The 19257-nt window shown below is 39.2% G+C and overlaps 1 long non-coding RNA gene across 10 annotated transcripts in view; it reads right to left on the reverse strand.

Annotated features, from left to right (window-relative positions):
* Positions 1-2280: 2280 nt before the first annotated feature.
* Positions 2281-19257, reverse strand: part of LOC116428552 (uncharacterized) — an 84267-nt gene continuing 67290 nt past the window's right edge. For 2 of the 10 annotated variants that reach the window (XR_012998578.1, XR_012998571.1), the window contains 2 exons: positions 15250-15329; positions 2283-4081 (listed from right to left, as the gene is read on the reverse strand). This is a non-coding gene — a long non-coding RNA (uncharacterized LOC116428552). Of the gene's footprint in view, positions 4082-15249; positions 15330-19257 lie in introns of all 10 variants that reach the window. The other 8 variants (XR_012998581.1, XR_012998570.1, XR_012998579.1 and 5 more) reach the window with 8 other exon arrangements.

Below are 19257 nucleotides of genomic sequence, written 5' to 3' on the forward strand. Positions count from 1 at the left end.
AGGAAACAACGCTTGCAACATTAGCAAAGCAGACGTTTGAACATTTAAGTCGAGGTGCGCAACGGAACGCTGGAATTGTAATTTTTCTTTCGCCAAAGCGATGAACAATTTAGGGGTTCCCGTTCAGTTTGCATAAAATGGAGCACAAAGGATTTAGCCGGCGGATAGCAACTTTTCCAATTATCTCAGCCGGCCGAAAACCGCAATAAAGAGTAGCAACGGATACCATAACTTGTCCAATACCGAACTGCACACGGAAAACACGATAGCAAGCGGGCCGTTCTTATCGCGAATAATATACCTCGAATGTACGATAGGTTAGTGGATGTGTTAACAGTTTAAATTCGATGCCAGCAACAGTATCCGTCGGATGGTTTAGTGGCGAAACTTTCGGTAATAACTAACTTGTAGCGTTATCAACTATCGACCAGAAACTTTCAACAATGCTGCCCCAAAATGCAGTTTCGGTTACAGGGTTGTAAAGTTCATAATCTTTTACGGCTGCAATGCCATTTCGCGGCTAAGCACCTTCGCCCTGGATATAACAGTCGAAATGTTACGCGCAACGTAGGATACATCAACTCTGCAACCAATACGATCGTTGCGCGTTGTTTGTCTATAGAGAAATGATTATTATCTTATTATCTTATTACCTGTAGACGATTTGTACTGTCAAGATTCACTAAACATATTTTTTGAATTTCTGTCTTATCTAAATACAGATGAAAAGTTATTTTTATAGAGTAAGGAATAATACATAAACGATTGGTATCTGTATTTGAAGAAAGACATTCGTCCATCGGAATTAAAAGTTTTATTTTCATCTGTAGTATATTGCGATATATTCTCGAATTTTATACTTGAACAACGAAAATGGACTTCGGTCTAGACCATAATTCAAAGTGAGGAACTCCCGTGAATTTCATTCTTGATCGTAAATGTGGTTTAGAATCTCATGAATTTCGGCTGAAATGACCGTAAACACTGCTCCAGTCGTATTTTCGGTTAATAATTATTACGGTTACGGTTACAGTAAACGTCGCCGTTTCAACAGTATGTTTCATTTACAAGTTCAGACATTTAGAGCATACTTTATTATAGCGTTCAACGTGAACAAATTAATAATGCAGTTTTATGTTCATCCTGTAGTCTACACTTTTATACAGAGTTTAATCGGGTTAATCCTTTTTGATTGCTTAAATATTGAATACAGTATTTCCTCTTTAAAATCGCGTTTCATTAATTTCTTCAGGCTCGCGTCGCTGTTATCTACCACATTATTATAGAAATCCGTATTGGTCTGGTAAACCGAGTAATCCCCACTTCTTTGAACTTCCCAGCGAGGCCGCCTCAGGTGCTAGCGCTGAAGTAGCAATCTTACCCGGATTTCCCCGAAGTATCCAACGGATTTTAAGCTGCGTGCATAAAGCCATACGTCAAAACCAAGCCCATATGGACACGGCTTTTACGAGGGCCAGCCAATAAAATGATTGTAAAATCGGGTTCGTTGCTCGCCATAATCGCGTTATATTTAAACAATGATACATTGTCTTGTGAACTGTCGCTAGATACGATCTTGTTTCAATAGTAATTAGTACCGCATTATATGCTGAAATATAGGTTTAATTTAAAGAACTTTTATGATAATATATAGTGCACTTAATGGATTCACATGTGCAAGGGAAACTAAGTTATGTTGATACTTTAATTGAATTCATTCATTACGGTTGTATTTATTATTATTTAAACTTTTAAGTATGCACACAAAGTTACAGGAATTTCGCTGTTTAAGAACGTAGCTTTAGTTCCTTATTGACTTTGAAGTGTAAAGTTACATTCTCTCAATTACACTGGCTTTAACGACTCTGTTATCGATTTATACGCGTACAGGGAAGCCTGACGCTGACGGAAACCAGATTCTAACGCTCGACTTGATTTATTAGTCTTTCCAAGACCTGCCAAACTTCTCTGCTAATCTTAGACTGTTTCTTGAACGGATCTTTCGCGGTTGCATGAATTTTCCGGAATGTATTAGTTTCCATTTGACGCACCATGGACGATTCAAATAGCTGCAGGTATAATTGTAAAACAAAAAGCATAGACATCCCTATCTACATGCAGTCAGTATGCTCGAGTAAAATGGGATTGTATGTTCATAAATATAGTTCTAAAAATATCAACATGTAAATTTTAATATATACTATACTGAATTGATTTGAATAATGCAATTATGATTAATACAAATTTTTGTTTAAATTGTCGAACAAGTGTATTAGAATACATTTCTCACGATACATACGATATGGAAGGTTCACACTGGATGTATATCATTTTTCTCAAATTCTTTTATTTAGGTTTATCAAATATTACAGACTTATGCAACTATAAATCGGTTTTTTATTCATGGTTTCTTATAATTATTCTGTAACAATATTTAACAATATTACAAGTAGTTACGTCAATTTCTTTGTGATGTAAACAGTAACTAATCAGTGGATTACTATGATGAACGTGTTGAAGTAAAAATGTATGTATTTCACACTCATCTACTATGAAGTGAAAAATCTAATTTTCTATCTTCTTATTTCTTTATCTTTTTACGGTACTCGCGAACATGTACATTTTTTCTTCCAGTTACTTTTTACATCTTCGACCTCGTCTTTTCCTTCGATTCGTCTTTTATTCAGCATTCTGTTCCAGAATTCCTCGCTATTCAGACTTACTTGTTGAATCCAACGCACTCACACACCTGAAACTTTGCTCACCTTTATTTTCTCAAAGTAAGAGAGTATGAGGTCCAGGTAAAAAGCAAATTTCAGGCGTAAGAGTACTGTCGAGTCTACTTGGCCGGTCCCGAGTATTTATTTTATACTTCTTGCAGACGATGCTGGAAAATATGTTAATTCATGCACACTGTCCCTAATCTTTTAACAATCGAAAATGAGCTTTTTAACCTTTTGCGATTCGTATTACTTTATTCGAAGCCCAGATTCTAAATGTCGAGAAAAAATGAACTCTACAGTTCATTTATGCAAAATTTCGAGAACATTTCTAAAAGTTATTCTCCGTTAAATGAATCAAAACTAGATAATTCATACTGTTAATTACTTCTAATCATATTTACTTCCATCAGTTTCTATTTAATCAAACAGAGTACTTCAATTTTGCAAAAACTTCCCGATATTTCAACAGTCAATATGTCAACACTGTATCTATACTAATAGTCTCTAAAGAATCAACAATACCCAAGTATTCTCTAATATCCATTCCTCAATAGCCACAGCAATTAAAGCTCTGATCTACCATATCATCTCAGAAAACCTAGTCCAACCATTTCTTTCGACATTACTTTTTCATACAGCACTATTCTTGCGAATCCAATTTATACGTTTCCAGTAGACAAAGTGTTAACCATTCGTCGAAGACCGGTCTGAGACAGGGTCTACCAGCTAACCTCACTGATGTGTCCACCAGCAAAGCCAACACGAAACGTGCCCAATCCTCTATCCTCCTCGCATCTTTCTTTCTTGCTCGTCTATAATTCAGATTTCCATTAGAGTCGTCGAAGCAGCATCGATCATTCGGGTTCGTAATAATCCATGACGACCGACTGCCACGGACACACCTGAAACTTTGCTCACCCAGAGGAAAAATGTACGGGTAGAGCAAAGAGTCAGGCCCGGCCGTAACGTTCATGTTCCCCGCGAATCCCCGATGTCCTCCAACGTTGGAGCCGCCGTTTCCCGGTTCGCGGGATCGCTCCGTCCCCGTGTCGCCATGAGGACACTGGAAAATAGAAGTACAGATTCTTCATTGAGAACGGATCCGTGGAAAACGGGTTACCGATAAGACAGGGACCCTCGAGAGCCATTAGAAGCCGCAGGAAAATAGGGTGTCGGAGGGCGAAGATCGAAGGAAGAAAGAAGCAAAGAGCGCAGAGAAGCCTCCGGAGCTGCACTCAGCGATGGCAACCAAGGAATCAAGACTGTTCACGGTTCATCCTACTTTGGACTCTTTCTTTCTTTCTTTCGTTCTTTTCTCTCTCGAGACGACACTCGAGCCTCATTGTTCATGGCCCCGTCTGAAACAGAATTGAAAAGCCGCGTGATATTTACCAGTAGATTTGCCTCGGACCGCAAATATTAGATAATCGAAAGGAAGTTTCGTCGTTTTTATTGAAATATGAAATCACGTGTGATTTCGAGTTCGAAACGATAGGTTGACCAGTGAGTTTTCTCGCATTTTTTAATCCCTTGATGGCTGAAAATTCATTCCTTTCGTTTGCGATTTATTTTTATTAAATTGGACCTTGCGAGGAATTGGATAATATATATATATATATATATATATATATATATATATATATATATATATATATAAATATTTCGAACTATCTACATTAATGTCTCGAGTAATTATCATTTTATATATTTTTGAACTTGGAAAAGAATTTTAACGATCCTTGTATTTTTATATTTAGCTCGTTGCGTTTAATTTCTGTTAAATACTCCAGTACACAGGATTTAATGTTCGCGGAGTATGTGATACATAATATTCAGTTTCTACGAAACGCTCGGAATAAATACTTACAATAAAACATTAGTGAGCTCTAATGTGGGATGGAGACCAACTTCCATTCAAATGAATATTAGATCATAAGCACTGACGAAAACTTCATCCCCTCGGTAAACGGAATACGTGCTGGCTTCAACGAAATTAAATAAAAATCGCTTGGGTATTGCGTCGGTCGTGTGTTACAACCGCGTGTAATCTCGTCGTTACATGCACTTTGCTAAATACCTGGTCGTCCGTGAGCGTGGGCCACTAAACCGATTACCACAGTTTATGCTACACGGAACCAACTGCCATCCTATAAGTGCACCTAACAGCGACTTAAACGTATCCGGAAGGAGTTCGTCAGAGATCAATCAATTTGAAATTAATCGATGGATCTTAACCTATTACTGTCACCGATGGTGTACACACCGGGTGTAACAATAAAAAAATCAGCCTTGTTTCGAACAAAATAAATTAAGCTCGTTCAAATTAACACCCACATTTTGATGTAAATAATATCTACAAGATTAATAATTAACCAATTCCTCAAATTTTCTACGGAAAATAAAAATAAAAGATAATTAAAATAGAGTATGGAGATAATTAAAACAATGGTTCACAATGATTATACTAAGTTCACAATGATTTTACTACCATTTTGCACTTTTTTAATTTCCATTCCCATTTTCCGAAGACACTCCTCAATTTAATAAAACTACAAAAGAAATGGTTGCATTCCTATTTCTCAATACTACATTAAACAATCGAAATCAAAACGTCAATTGTCATCGAATTACTACAGTTCACTCAATCTTACAATGATTATTTGAAAACATTTCCATATTATAAATAATGTTACCTAATGCGGTGACATTTAATTAGATGACTGATGAACACAACATTCCTTCTACATTTCCTCTTTTCACATTACATTTCTTTCAAAAAAAAAATCAGTAAAATGATTCTCCAAATGAAATTGTTTCTCTCCATTTAAACTTTTCTTTTCCAAAAATTAGTCGAACGGTTCTCAAATCGTATCGTCTCTCAATATCCAAATTCCCTGTCTTTCTTTCCAAAGAGATCACCGAAATCGTTGACAGTAATTTCAGATCAACATTAAAACGGTAAATAAAAAACACTGGAAACATCAGTAGAAAACTGTGGTTTGTACGAATACGACTGCTCTCCGATTTGGGTACCGCAAGCCTGGAAGAGGGCAGAGCGCGAGAGCTGTATCGTGAAAGAGAGTCCGACGATCTGCAGACGCAGCCTGTCAGAGGGCAAAGCCGGTGTCCAGGAGAAGAGAATATAGCGTTACGGCTGGATGTCAGTGACCGGAGTATAACCCCAAGATAGTTTCACCATTACCACCGTCTTCCTTCGCCTTGCTCCTTTCCGTCGACCCCGTACACATCCGTGTAGCCGGCCAGTTCGGCCTGCTCGTCCCGCCGGCAGCACCTGAGTGTGTCTCCGATTGCATATGTCCACGTCAACGAGCTGGTTTCCTACCTCGCGGATCTCCTCGATCAAACCGAACAGATTCGTTTCACTGAATCCGTATTTTCTCGCGCCGGATGCGCGTCGCTCGCCGACGCCGCGCCCGTTTCCATTTCCACCGATCTCTCTTCTGATCGAAATCCTTCGAAGCGAATCAACCGGCCACGATTTTTCCATTTGTTTCGGCTCGGCCGCGCCGCTCGTTCGTTTTATTTATCGTCTCCTTTTCTTCCTGTTTCGTTTCGGGGAAATCCTGATTCCTCCGGTGACCGGGCTCGCCCCTTCATCGGAGATCGAGCAATTTTGTCTTATTCCTGTGAATAAGATTCGATTAATCTTCGTCGGGTACTACTTATATACTTCTTCCCGAGGGCCTTTGCGATTTTGTATAAATAGGTTTAAGATGAGAGAAGGTGCGGATCTTGTTTTGTGGTTGATTTGGGAGTAGAGCGTTTCTGAATGTTTATTCAGTTGGGATGAAATAATTAGAAATTTGTTCAATTCTTTTGTTTCTCTGGCAGATTTGCGATTAGACGATTGTAAGAACGAAAGTAAACGTTCTTTTATTGAGAACTGATGTTTATGATTGAATGTTATTACATTGTTTGATTTTATTACCGGGGTGTAATAATTCTTTAATGATTGTTAGCTGAAATCTATCGTTAGAAAAAGCAGAGTTATGTATTATTAGTATCGGATTTATTTGTTCGATGAATAATATATTTAATAAAAATGATCGCATGTAGGTAATAACAAGCGTAATCGGATGTAACAGGATCAAGTTATATAATTTACGACGTAAAAAGTTCGACCTGTCCCTGTTTCGTATTACAACTTGGTAGGAGATTTGATCCAGTCGTACCTCGCATAATTGGCACACTTTATATCACGTTACCCGTATCCTATATAATATCTTCTCGCGCGTACTAATAACGAAGGTATAAAATCACGTTTAATTTGAATCCTGTAATATTAATATCGAGTCAGAAGAATATCAATAAGCTAAATTTTATTTGAACAATCAAAGTAATAATTATTAATTTAATACGTCCTTTATGAAATTACGAAAGGCACCTTTGCCTGAAAAATTTCACGAACAGTTTGTATATTTTACGCAGTCAATTGGAAATGTATTATTGAAATGAACTCGTACTGAAGAAAGTAAAACAATTAAATCCAAGTCACTAAACAGTGATAATGTATTAAAGAAAATAACATTAAATGTCACATTATTACACTCGAATTAACTTCACCAGACAATACTGAAGGGAACACAGAAAAATCGTTGAATGTAATTTAACGTAAAATATTTGCGAATCGAAATTGATAAAGACTTATTCCTTAATTACAATACGAAACACAAATGAATTATATTAAAACTGTCCATTACCAAAACAATCCGTTTCTGTCGAAAAGATACTCTAAAACCTTTACATTTTTCAAAACTATACAAAATCGCCACGACAATATATTCTAAACAGTACATACAGATTCAAACAAAAATATAAAAAATCCAACTTTAGCCAAATCAAAAAGACTCTTCAGCCCGTCAACCTTAAAAGGATGCAAATCCTACAAATTCATGTATGCCCTTCAATTTCGCCTTTCATCAATGTACATCGCAATATAACTGGTGTAAACAATTCCCATTCACGCTTAATACCACACAAACAAACGACCGATAAAGAGACCAAACAAAATCACAATAATTTCGATCGCAGCCAACGAAACGTAACGTTCCCTAGTTGCAGTTCAATCACAAGAAAACCGATAACTCGAGAAATCGTTGAGGATCCGTGTCGCAGCGTTCGGAGAACCGCTCGGTGGAAGGCGTTCGACCGTTGGGCCCATGGAGCCGAGCGCAACAGCGCGCGGATTCTCTACAAAAGCACCGCGCCGGTCAATTGTCATTATTTTTATGCTATCCCTCCGGGTCCGCCGGAAATCCCGTGGCACCGATCGGTTTAATGAGCGCGTGATCGGATTGGTCTTAACTTTAACGACACCACGAGGCCGAGCCGAGCCGGGCCGGGCCGGGCCGGGCCGGCCGATTGTGCCAGTCGCTGGTGCCGGATCAATAGACACCGCGGAATCGTTGAATCTTGTGCATCATAAAGGGTAACGACCGCAGGCAGTTTGGCAGCATTCGTGAAAGCCGCCTTTCTTCGGAGCAATGCAGCCGGGGATCATGCGATGACGAGACCGATTATGAGCGTGCCAGGCGAACGCGGAGGAAGGATAGTGTGGGCTTTCATTTGGTATGCGTGGAGATGCGTGCTTGCGTGAACGAACGACAGCAGCGAACGCGCGCGCGCACGATGAGAGGAAGAGGGTGGGTGGAAGGGGTAGGCTGGGTCAGATCCGAGGGAGGAGAGAAAAGAAGTGGAGAAAAAAAGAGGTTGTAGAATGGAGCCGAGAAAGAATACGAGGGAGAGGAGAGAGAGAGAGAGAGAGAGAGAGAGAGAGAGAGAGAGAGAGAGAGAGAGAGAGAGAGAGAGAGAGAGAGAGAGAGAGAGAGAGAGAGGGCCTAGAACGACGGAAGGGGGAAGAAAGAATGAGGAACGCACAGAGGGGGCACTGCGTGGGAGGTGCGGAAGAAGGAAATGTAAAAAATATCGGGTCATTCTGTCATGAGCGGTCAAATTTATGCGTTTAAGGTGAACCTTAACGAAATGCGCTGGAATGGGAGGTTTGATAAGGTTTATGGCTGCGTGGTAATGATGGGAAAGGTTTGTTATTGAATAATTGGACTTTGTTTGGGTTTGTTCTTTGTAGACTGGGGTTTGATGTCGGGGATTTAGAGATGTTTATAGTTTAGTTGTGGGTGATGCGTTGTAATGAGAAAAGTGGTTTCTTTGAGTGGATCTGACTTCGTTTGAAATTGAGGGTGAAGTATAGAATTGGGAGTGGAGGTAATTTGGAGTGTCGCGGAGGTAGTTGCTGGAGTCTGTGAATGTTTGAAATCAGAAAATGTTAACTCATAGAAATATCTTTAATTGTCAAGCTTTTCATTTCGTCTTTGAATCAACCCTTATAGAATATTATTAAATAATGTCAATTGGAAATTGAAAAAAATTTACATTTCTTTTGTCACATTACATTTCTGTCAACGGAAATTAGTAAAATGATCCCTCAAATTAAATTGTTTCTCTCTATTTAAATTTTCTTTTTCTCTTTAGAAAAGAAAAAAACCTAGACAAACGGTTTCTCAAATTACATGGTTTCTCCCAGTACGCAAATGTCCTATCTTCCTTTTCAAAGAGATCACTGAAATCGTTGACACTAATTTAAAATCAGTCACTACAATCAGCGACGGAAGGTGCGAGGAGACACGAGTACTGGAACAGACATAGGGGTTGCGTCAGAGGTCCCATTTAAATGGCGTCGGGGAAATTGGTTCGGAATGACCGCGAGACTCATCGTCGTCTCTTTATCCGGCCCTTCTTCTGTCCATAATCAGACACCGCGAGGTGCTCGTCCGGATAAAAAGGTGACCCGAGCCGGGAAACCAAAGACAAAGAGAATACCGTGCGACCGAGCAAAAAGGGTTGGAGACCGGGCGGATAGGGGAAGGGTTTCGGCAAACATTCGTAATTACACGATCATTTAATATGTCCGGGATTTCCACGGCCGTTAAACGCGCACCGCCGAAAACGGGACGGTGAATGCGTCGTTAACAAAGGATGAACTGTGGCCGACAGCAATTTCGGAACTTTCGGGACGGCTAAAGGGGAAAGAAAGTGGATTTAAAACCCGTGGCATTAACCGGACGTACGAGTCGACGCGACGCGACGCGACGCGACGCCGCGCATCCTCCGAATGCAAATTTCACTATTGTGTGTCCATGATTCGCGCAAATTGCGCGCTCAGACAGCCGCGGAGACACGCCGCGAAATTCGGGCGATTTTGTAAGCAATTTCGCTCGCGCCTGTAACTTTAATCCACGGTAGCCGGAATAATACGTTCAACTCGCGGAACGGCGACGCGGAATGTATTTGAAAACAAATTGAGTTCGTTTAAAAGTAGCTACCGAAGCGGAGCCTCTGCTTTCCTCTATTTTCTAGGAATGCTGAATACGGCTTTTAACTCTGGTTGTGCTTTTTTCGTCGTTAACATACGTACACAAATGTGGAATAGAAAGATTTGGAAGGGATTAGAGATAGAAATGAAAATTGAATTCAATTTGTACTTCGAGTTTGATGTTCTTCGAAAGCGAGATTTTCAACGAGAATTTCAACGTTATTTGGTGAAGCTTTATAAGAGTAATTTATTTCCATATGGATATTTTAAAAAATATAAATAATCAAAGTTCTAAGCAATCGAAGTCTTATCGTTTCCGACGTCACCTTCAGAAGCGACTTATAAAGCGAGCGAATAAATTGAAAGCGTGCGCGCGTTCTTTTGACAGCGCGTCATCATCGTATCGAGCCGCGGAAGTGTTAACGGTGTTCCGAAATATTAAAAACGCCTCGTAGCCCGGTAACAGTCAGAAAATTCATCCGTTACATGCAAAATGGCACGAATGATGCCGGGCAGAAAAGGTGAAAGAACGGCAGGGAACAAATGGAGATTTGCTTGGAAAGTTTCAATGAGAATAAACGAAACTGCGCGCCCTTTCATTCGGTCGCGTGAGCATTCGTTCCATTCGTGTGCGTGTACAAGGATGCGAGAGAAAAGAAGAGTTTCAGAATGGAAAGACAAAGGGAAACGGGGTACGAAGAAGAAGCACTAAATCTAATTGCCCGGCGACGTCGTGGAAAACGTACGACGAGACGCTCTTGTTCTATATTCCCTTTTTCTACTTCTTTTTCCCCGGCCGTATTGTTTCGATAATTCATCGAACACTTTAAAGCTCGAATATATTCGTCTTCCCGTCCCCTGCGCGCTGGAATTAAACTCGAATATAACGCGGCGTGCTCCGACGTGCAGGAATTTTCCGAGCAGTTTCCCATTTTACGGAAATACAATCTCACGCGCCTGGATAACTGTACGCTCAAAGTTGCCGGATATGTAACTGCGTATTAAATTAATGACTGAAAAGCCTTCCGAATCGTGTAACTTTCGGATTGAATGCAGCGAAACGCTGGAAACACTTAAATAAAATTAAGAGCGCCGGGACGCGGCGTGCGTCAAAGATACAAATTAGCTTTGCTTAGCGGGCATATAATTCGCAAAAGGAGCGCAAAGAGTAACGGGCCTTTTAAAGTTTGAGATATGTGGTGCCTTTGACGACCTTCCGGTGGAGCTGTGTGTTTTTCATGCTGTATTTACGCATGCTCTTCAATGCACTTCGCGAGTTTTTAATCTTCTCGATTCGTTCTTCGGAAACCTTTGCATTCTCGGCAATGTAATGAATCGCGAAGCGATCAATTTCCGTTCGAACAAGTATACGAACATTTAGATAGACACTGTGTGTACTGGTTAAAATTATTGTATCTTTATTGGCACGTAATTAGTGATTTACGTGGAATTACCGTGGCACACTGATAATAACAGATTTTAGCGAATGTTCGTAAATACAGTTACAAGTAGAAACAGTCAGCAATAGACAGACGTTGAACAAGTAATGCTAAAGTAGATTATAATAATGATTACCAGAGGAACTTTCGAAATTCTTTCACTTGAAACATGATACCTTTTAACGTAACGAACACAATCCCAATTAAGAACAAATTTTTTATTCTTTATCAAAAAATTAATACGCAATACTATCTTAACGTTCTCAGAAATCGATTTCTCTCATTAATTTAATGTTTTGCGTATTCAGCTAACAGCCACGACTAGACCCACTTCAGTTTCAAAATGATAAACATCGCAAAAAATCTGCAAAAGAAATAACTGAAGTCATATGAATAAATCTCAAGCATTCTGGCGCTAAAATTTCGAGAAACCCGAGAAGCTGGCATTAGTCATCCCAGCCCACGTCCGATTGAAATATTTCATCGACACCGGGGAACAACCTCTCCAGTCCCGATCGGTTTCTCGAGAAATTCCATTTAGATTCACGAAGGCGACCCGGGATAAAAAACGGAGTTGTTCGATCAATTAACTCGGGGTGTAATCGGTTGCATAAGATGTCGAGATCGGGGCGTGCGGGGGACACGCGAGGACCATTTAAAAGATTGAGAATCTCAGGCGAGCGGGCGAGGCGTCCTCGGACAACCAGGGAAATTAAGTACGGACGAGGGACCTGTGGAAAGAGCGAGAAACACGGGCCATGTGTACATGTGCGATTAATGTAACACACCAGATGTGTGTTTATAATCTTAAATATTTGGAACTGTATTGAAGAATAATAAATTAACATATTGTCATTAGCCAAATTTGTAAACTCCATGAAACAAAATACAGAGAAAGATAATGCAATGGTATACATTGATTTTTAAAATTCTGTTTTGCATAGAAAATTATGTAAATGTTATAAATTGTATTTCATTGCGTTATAACAGGTATAGCTTAATCGGTTCAATATTTAAAATGAATAAAATGGTACACCTTTGAGGTAATCATTGCAATTTTTCCATGGGAAAATGAATTCCTGCTATTTTGTGATACTAAATCCAATAATAAAGAGATTTATGTCAAGTGTAAAAATCAAATCAACCACTTCGACGATGACATTTTTAAAATCTCTAAAAATAGAGTCAACCGATTTGTCTATTTTTACATATTTAAACATCTATCAAACTGAAGCCTTCAACTTACCAAAAAGAACAAGGAATACGTTCTTTAATTTTACTTTGGATTTGTATTATAGCCATTGAAAATAACGCGATATTGAAGAATTATGCGGGACCGGTGTACAATACTTATGTTAATATCGAAAATGATATGAAACTAGGTGAAAACTAACCAATTAGGCCGTATTCCATTTAGGGAGCATCTTCTGAGTAACGCAGAGTATTATTACACGGGGGGAATCACGCAGCGGGCACGCGTGACTTCTGTTGGCAGCCTGCTAAGGCAACCAATAGGAACAAGTTTTAATTCCCCGCGTCCGGGGCTCATGACCCCGGGGGAACCACCGGAGACTTTTTTCTTTGTGGTCACGATCGAAGTAGGTCAAGCCCACTTCCGCCTACTAGCAACTCGCCCGTACTACCATCATCGTTTGCATCTTTGTCACGATCAACGCTCCTCGTCATCGGCGCGGCGGCCCTCTGGCCGCGCTCCTTGTATCCGTGTGGTCAGTTAGATCGTTAACTGCTTTATGGTCGATCATCTCGATCGCGAACGAATCTAGAATTTTATTGGGTTTTTCTACTGAAACAATTTTGTTGGGAAGAGGATGGGATTGTTTCTTATTGGCGAGGTGAACTCATTTTAATGTACTTTTGAAGAGATGTATGTCTTCAAAGTGTTACTGCATTTTGATTTCTTTTCTGACAGTCGTTTGGTAAATAGGAAATATTCTCTTTAGGTAGATTTCGAATGAAAATTGATCTACGATTTGAAAGTTTTATCTAATAAGATGGATCTCGTTTTTATTGAGTTTATTCTAGGCTCTTTTATATTTAAAAGTATTACTATGTTCTAATTTGTTTTTTGATAACTGTTTAGAAGATCACAGAAATTAAATTATTTCCAATTTTTTTCAAGTAAAATGCTTTTCTTTTTGTTCTAGAACGTGAATATATGGAAAATATGTCTTGTGATTATTGTCACAGTTTATAAGAGATTGCTTTCAAGAGAATAGAAAATGATGTTTATTAATAATAGAAATTATAATTCTTTAATAAGGAGTTTCGAATTGGTGGACGTTTCGTGTTTGTATAATAATGGGCAGACGTGATACACCGACGAATTTTGATCCTGTTCGATTCTGTGTTCTCGCATAATTAATCAGTACCGATGAAACGTGCGGTCGGAATCAAAACCGATGTGTCTATTCAAACAGGACGTATACGTATATCAATTTCAAGATCGAAATCATGCGTAATATTATCTTGCAAACGCTATTATCGCGTGCAACTGTAAACTTTAGTGGGCACAGTTTGATCAGTGTTATTGGTCTGATCGTATCGTAACGTAGTGATTTTGAATTTAATTGGGCGTTTGATTTGATTAGCATTCAAGATATTTTCTAATGACATACAGCTATGGTGACATAAATTCGATCACGTTCAATTATCTTTGTGAAGCGAATTGCATTGGCGAAAACGCTATGGATAATTACTCCGTTTCGAAGATCAATTGAGAAACATGTATATAACGAGATAAATATCTTATTCCTTTAAAGGAATCATTTCTTCGGTCTCGTCATTAAATTATAGATTAATACGAAATCATTTTATACAATTTTTATACAATGAATTTTTCAAATGTCAGCTATTAAAAATATTAAAACTATTATTAACTTACTTTATAGACTATTCATTTAATTTTTCAATTTCTGGGCAAATATTTTTCTTTCTTCTAAAAGGCAAGTAAAGAAATGTTTTTTGTGTTTGGACCACGTCACACATAAAGCTGGTAAACAGAACAATTAAGTCTCTTCTGAAAAGAAAACTTATTATCGCCTCGCGAATGGGAGAACGTTCAATTACGAGATGTTCCCCGTTTCCTCTCCACTTTTATAGCACTTTCACAATGCTACGTGCACGTCTTGTCCCTTTTGTAGGATCGTGAATGTCTCGGGAAATCCATTACCGATAAGACTAAATGAAGCTATCAGTCGTTGCCGGATCTCAAGGAAAATAACGTTACTTTCATTGCCAGCGACTAGTTCCTTCAGGGTGTAGCGAAAATTTACCCTGTTAGTTACCGGTGATTTAGTTTCACTCACTCGAATTGAAATGTAGGTGTACCTCGCATGGACATAAAGTTATTTTCAGGCATTTCTGATAAGATTTGCGTAGGCATGTCAGCATTCCAAAATTCAAACTCGTTCGTTTCTAGTTTTCCCTGTATCAGTTCTACGTATCAGACATTTTAAACTGGTCATTTATTTAATATTTCACTATTATCAAGTTGAAGGAAAAGTTATTTCTCTTATCCATCTCGTGTTCTACGTATGACCCACTTAGTTGAACAACTTTCTACCATCTTTCAGTATATTTTAAAACCAGGCAAGAAAACTCTTTGGCCAACCTACGTAGTATAATTGCTTACTGACTATACTTAAATCGAAATTTGGTATTTTCTACTTTAATAATTATAAATTACATGGAATATAAGAAGTAATTCCTTGTTTACCTTTCTCTTGTAGAATCCATAATGTTCGACCGTATTGTATACTATCTCCAGGAATTTATCTCTCTAGACATGTGCAGACACTGGAACAAAAAAAAGGAACATTACTAATAAACATACGAACGAAAACATCATGTACAGTTGACAATATTTATTATCATATAGGAAGTAGCTTTCCACTTTTCAGTTCAAAGTGTATATAGATAAGAATTCACTAAATTTCTAGAGTAATTCAAGAGAAATACCGTTTTCTACTTATGAGTATCCAATTCTTTCAACAATAAATACATAATTTATTTCTCTACGACAGAAGTGAACTCAATAGAATACTAATTCTTAAAAAACTTTTAATAATTCCAATACTTCTGCCAACACTTCTAATAATTCCAATACTCCTGCTAATTTCTACTGATTTCTATTAACTTCTATTAATTTCTTCAAAATCCCTCTAATAAAATACTTCAGAAACTGAATAAAACAGTCTGAAAGAAGTCGCATCGCGAGAAAGATCTCCAAGGAATCCGATTTCCGAATCGTATCGAAGAAGAGCAGCCATCTTAAAGAAACATCGAATTATCGTTTCGCGGGGAAGGGCAAAATGTTCCGCCGGTGGCGGCGGCCCATAAATCACCGTCGAAACACGAAGCTGAACGTTCGCCGCGGACACAATGCGCCGCGAAGAAAATGGTTCCCGATTTTTGAGCCGAGTTTCGTGTTCTTGCATACCGAAGCCATCCGTTATCCGGGTCCGCGCGGAATCAAGGGGACGCAACAACACGCGTTACGTTGCAGTAAAGAAGGGTGAGAGTTGAGGGCAACGCAGCAACGCAAGAAACGCGTCCATTATTTTCCGTTCAGATGCGCGGCCCGGAACAGATAAGAAGACAGCAGGACAAAACGAAAACGGGGGGCGACGTGTAAATTTTAAGCACTTCCCACCCCTCCCCCAAAGTGGATTCAAACTTATCTCTCGACGTTTCTGCGCCACCCCCGAAGCACCCTGCCCACCCTTCGTGCTTCCTTCCGTTTCCACTGAATTTCCATTTTCGTTTCTGCGTCCGAACGCGGAAGGGCTGAAAACGGGAGAAGAGGGAAAATATCAGAGACGTTCTCTGTGGGAAGTTCATCGGAGAGTTCTTGATAGAACGGAATCGTCATCTTTAAAAAGGAGTTTTAGCTTGTGGTAGTATCACCGTTAAGGGTATTTGAAATACTGATGTTCTTTTATGGTAATCCTTCAATTGCGCGGCGTGGAAAATGTTTTTAATAGTAAGTTTGATTTGGAACAATTGAGATATTGAAGTAATTTAGATTGTAAGTTGATTTTAGAAATATTGAAATGTTGACATTTTTTTTATTGTAAGTTTAATTCGAAAATATAAACATGTTGAGATATGATGGTAACTATTGTAGTACTTTCGCCTTAAATATAGGTAACATATTCATAGAAATGTGAATATATGTCTTATAAAGTTTGAAAGTTCATAGTTTTTGATGTTTCTTTATGGAGTAAAGAATTTTTTACTATACTTATGTATAGCAATTTACAAATGACTTTTCCTTTCTGATGGCATCAGAAGAGTAAGGAAGTTTTGATCATTTTCATGTGTAACCGAACACTACGTTTTTTAATACTTGTTAGATAACAGAATTTATTATTCATATCATGTGTATAAATAATACTTAGCATAGGCTGTATTTCTCATGCAGTTGTTTTATGATCTCTCCATTTTGCAATGAGAAGAAAATTACGGAATAAAGAGTGGACATTCTCGACATGCTTAGACAAAACATCCATGACATCACTTCAGATCTATCTAACAGCCGGAAATATCAAGTAAGTTCAGTATTGAATTTAACTCATTTCTTCCTCATCACCGAAGGAAACCCACCTACATGCTCATGAATCTACGATTCAGCCAATTGTAAGAATTCGCATGAGTTGAATGTAAAATATGATGAGCTCATACTGCCAACGAAATTTCTAGATCCTAACAAACAGCTAACACACATTTGCATCAATCACAAACCACAAAAGTTATCATCTACCATCTTCCACAACAGAATCAAACTAACACAAACCAAAAATCACAAGCATTTCTTACTACACCCCAGCAAAACCACTATAACTTCCAACAATCTCGCTATCAATCCACAACAAAAACCCCCGAACATCCCCCACAGATCAACAAACAAATCCCCAAAGTTCAAACTTCCCGAGTTAAACAATTCCAGAAAAAAAGGAATCCTCGAGCAACGCGAGATCCTCGATAAACGCAAAGCCAACAAAGAAGCATCAAGATTTCCCGATGATCCAATGATCCAATAGCGAAACACGCAAGAGATCAGAGGTCCGCGATTCAGTTCCGCCCGGCACTCCAGGAGCACCGTTTTATTACCCGAGCGGCTACGGTGCCCCTCGGGCAGTTACCCGCGACTGTTACCTCCTCCCAAGGCGCTCGGAAATTTTGCAATGACAAACGAGGCGTTAGAGAAGCATACGGATTTAAATTGCGTCGGCACTTTGTCACTGTTGCCCCGTGAACATTTTTCCGGCTCGGCTGGCCGCTGGAATATCGCCGGTTCCGGGGCCGAGGGGGTGGAGGAGGGCGAGAAGTTTTTCGCATAACTTAATTCTAATTTAAAGGAGAACCGGCTTAAGAGAAAATAATTCACCGGATATTTTCGAATAAATTTCCCGTACGCAATGGAACCCCGCCGGTCGCTGCGTGCGGGACGCAGAAGGGATGGGAGAGCGAAAAAACCCGCGGCAGTGTTAAGCGAGCACGCCGGTTTTCCGCGGGGTGTAAATTACACTCCTCTCGCAGGCCGCTACGCGCCAGTTTTCACTCTATTCGAACCCGGCCGCCCCGGGTATTTATGTTACGAGTTATTAAGAGAAAGTTTCAGGTTTTATGTCGAGTAACGTCCCACGCGACGCGTCCCGGGCTTCGCGGAGAGAAACAGCCGCGTCGCGTCGCCTTAGACATTATTAAAGTCGTGGCCGGCCGCTAAAGAAAATTTTATTCGACCGATAGATAATGCGTAACGATACTCCGCAACGACCTGTTCATGACCGATAAATTTCGCCCCGATGGAAATTTATTTGGTCCGGTCGGCACGCTCGATAGGAAAATTGGAAAATTTGCTGGTGTGCACGGTTATTTATGGCAGGGTGTTATTATCGGAACGTCTTGGCGGGGGGTAATTTATTTATTGGGGAGTTCGTGGGATTCGAGTGAAATATAAAATTATTTCAATGGTGATTCTTGTTGCGGTGTTGGGGAAGGTTAAGTTTGTCGCAGGTAGTATCACATTCTTCGTTTTCTTGTGTGTTTTTTTTTTCACTTGCACGGTTTATAGTCTAATAGTGGTGCTAATGAGCAAAATATTTAAACGAAGACATCGTAAACAGGTAGTCATTATGCTTGTCGTAAAAAGTGAATTCTGATGAACTAACGTTTGCGAATGTTTTGAGCAGATATGCATAAATAAAGTGCGAGTCATAAGGACAACATATAAATTCCGAATATAAATGGAAACATATACTGTGATACTAAAGTAATTATTTCATTACTGGAAACTAAAGAAGAGACATTCGTAGTGTAAATTATAAAATGATTGTATCCTACTTTAGCAAGGAAACCGTCGTTAAATCATTACAGTGAAATGTCAAAGCATCGTAACTCATCGTCCTATGATTTATTTCTCAACCACGATCCATTCGCCCATTAACAATCGATTAAGAAAAAGAGAAAAATTCTAACCATATTCTACGTCTATATTTCCTTCGAAGTATAATTATTGACGATAGAAGAATATTCAATTTAAATTCAAGAGTTGAGTAATATTCATTTATGTTTAAAATATTCACCACGAGTCTGACGCGTTGTTATAAGGTTAAGTAATTACTTCTGCGACTCCGAGGAATCATTCGGAAAGGTGGAAAATCGAAAGCGATCTCTCGGCAAATACCGAACCCAGGAAACGCTTTCCAAAGAAGAAGAGGCA

The sequence above is a fragment of the Nomia melanderi genome, chromosome 1, assembly GCF_051020985.1.
Source record: "Nomia melanderi isolate GNS246 chromosome 1, iyNomMela1, whole genome shotgun sequence".
Taxonomy (NCBI): domain Eukaryota; kingdom Metazoa; phylum Arthropoda; class Insecta; order Hymenoptera; family Halictidae; genus Nomia; species Nomia melanderi.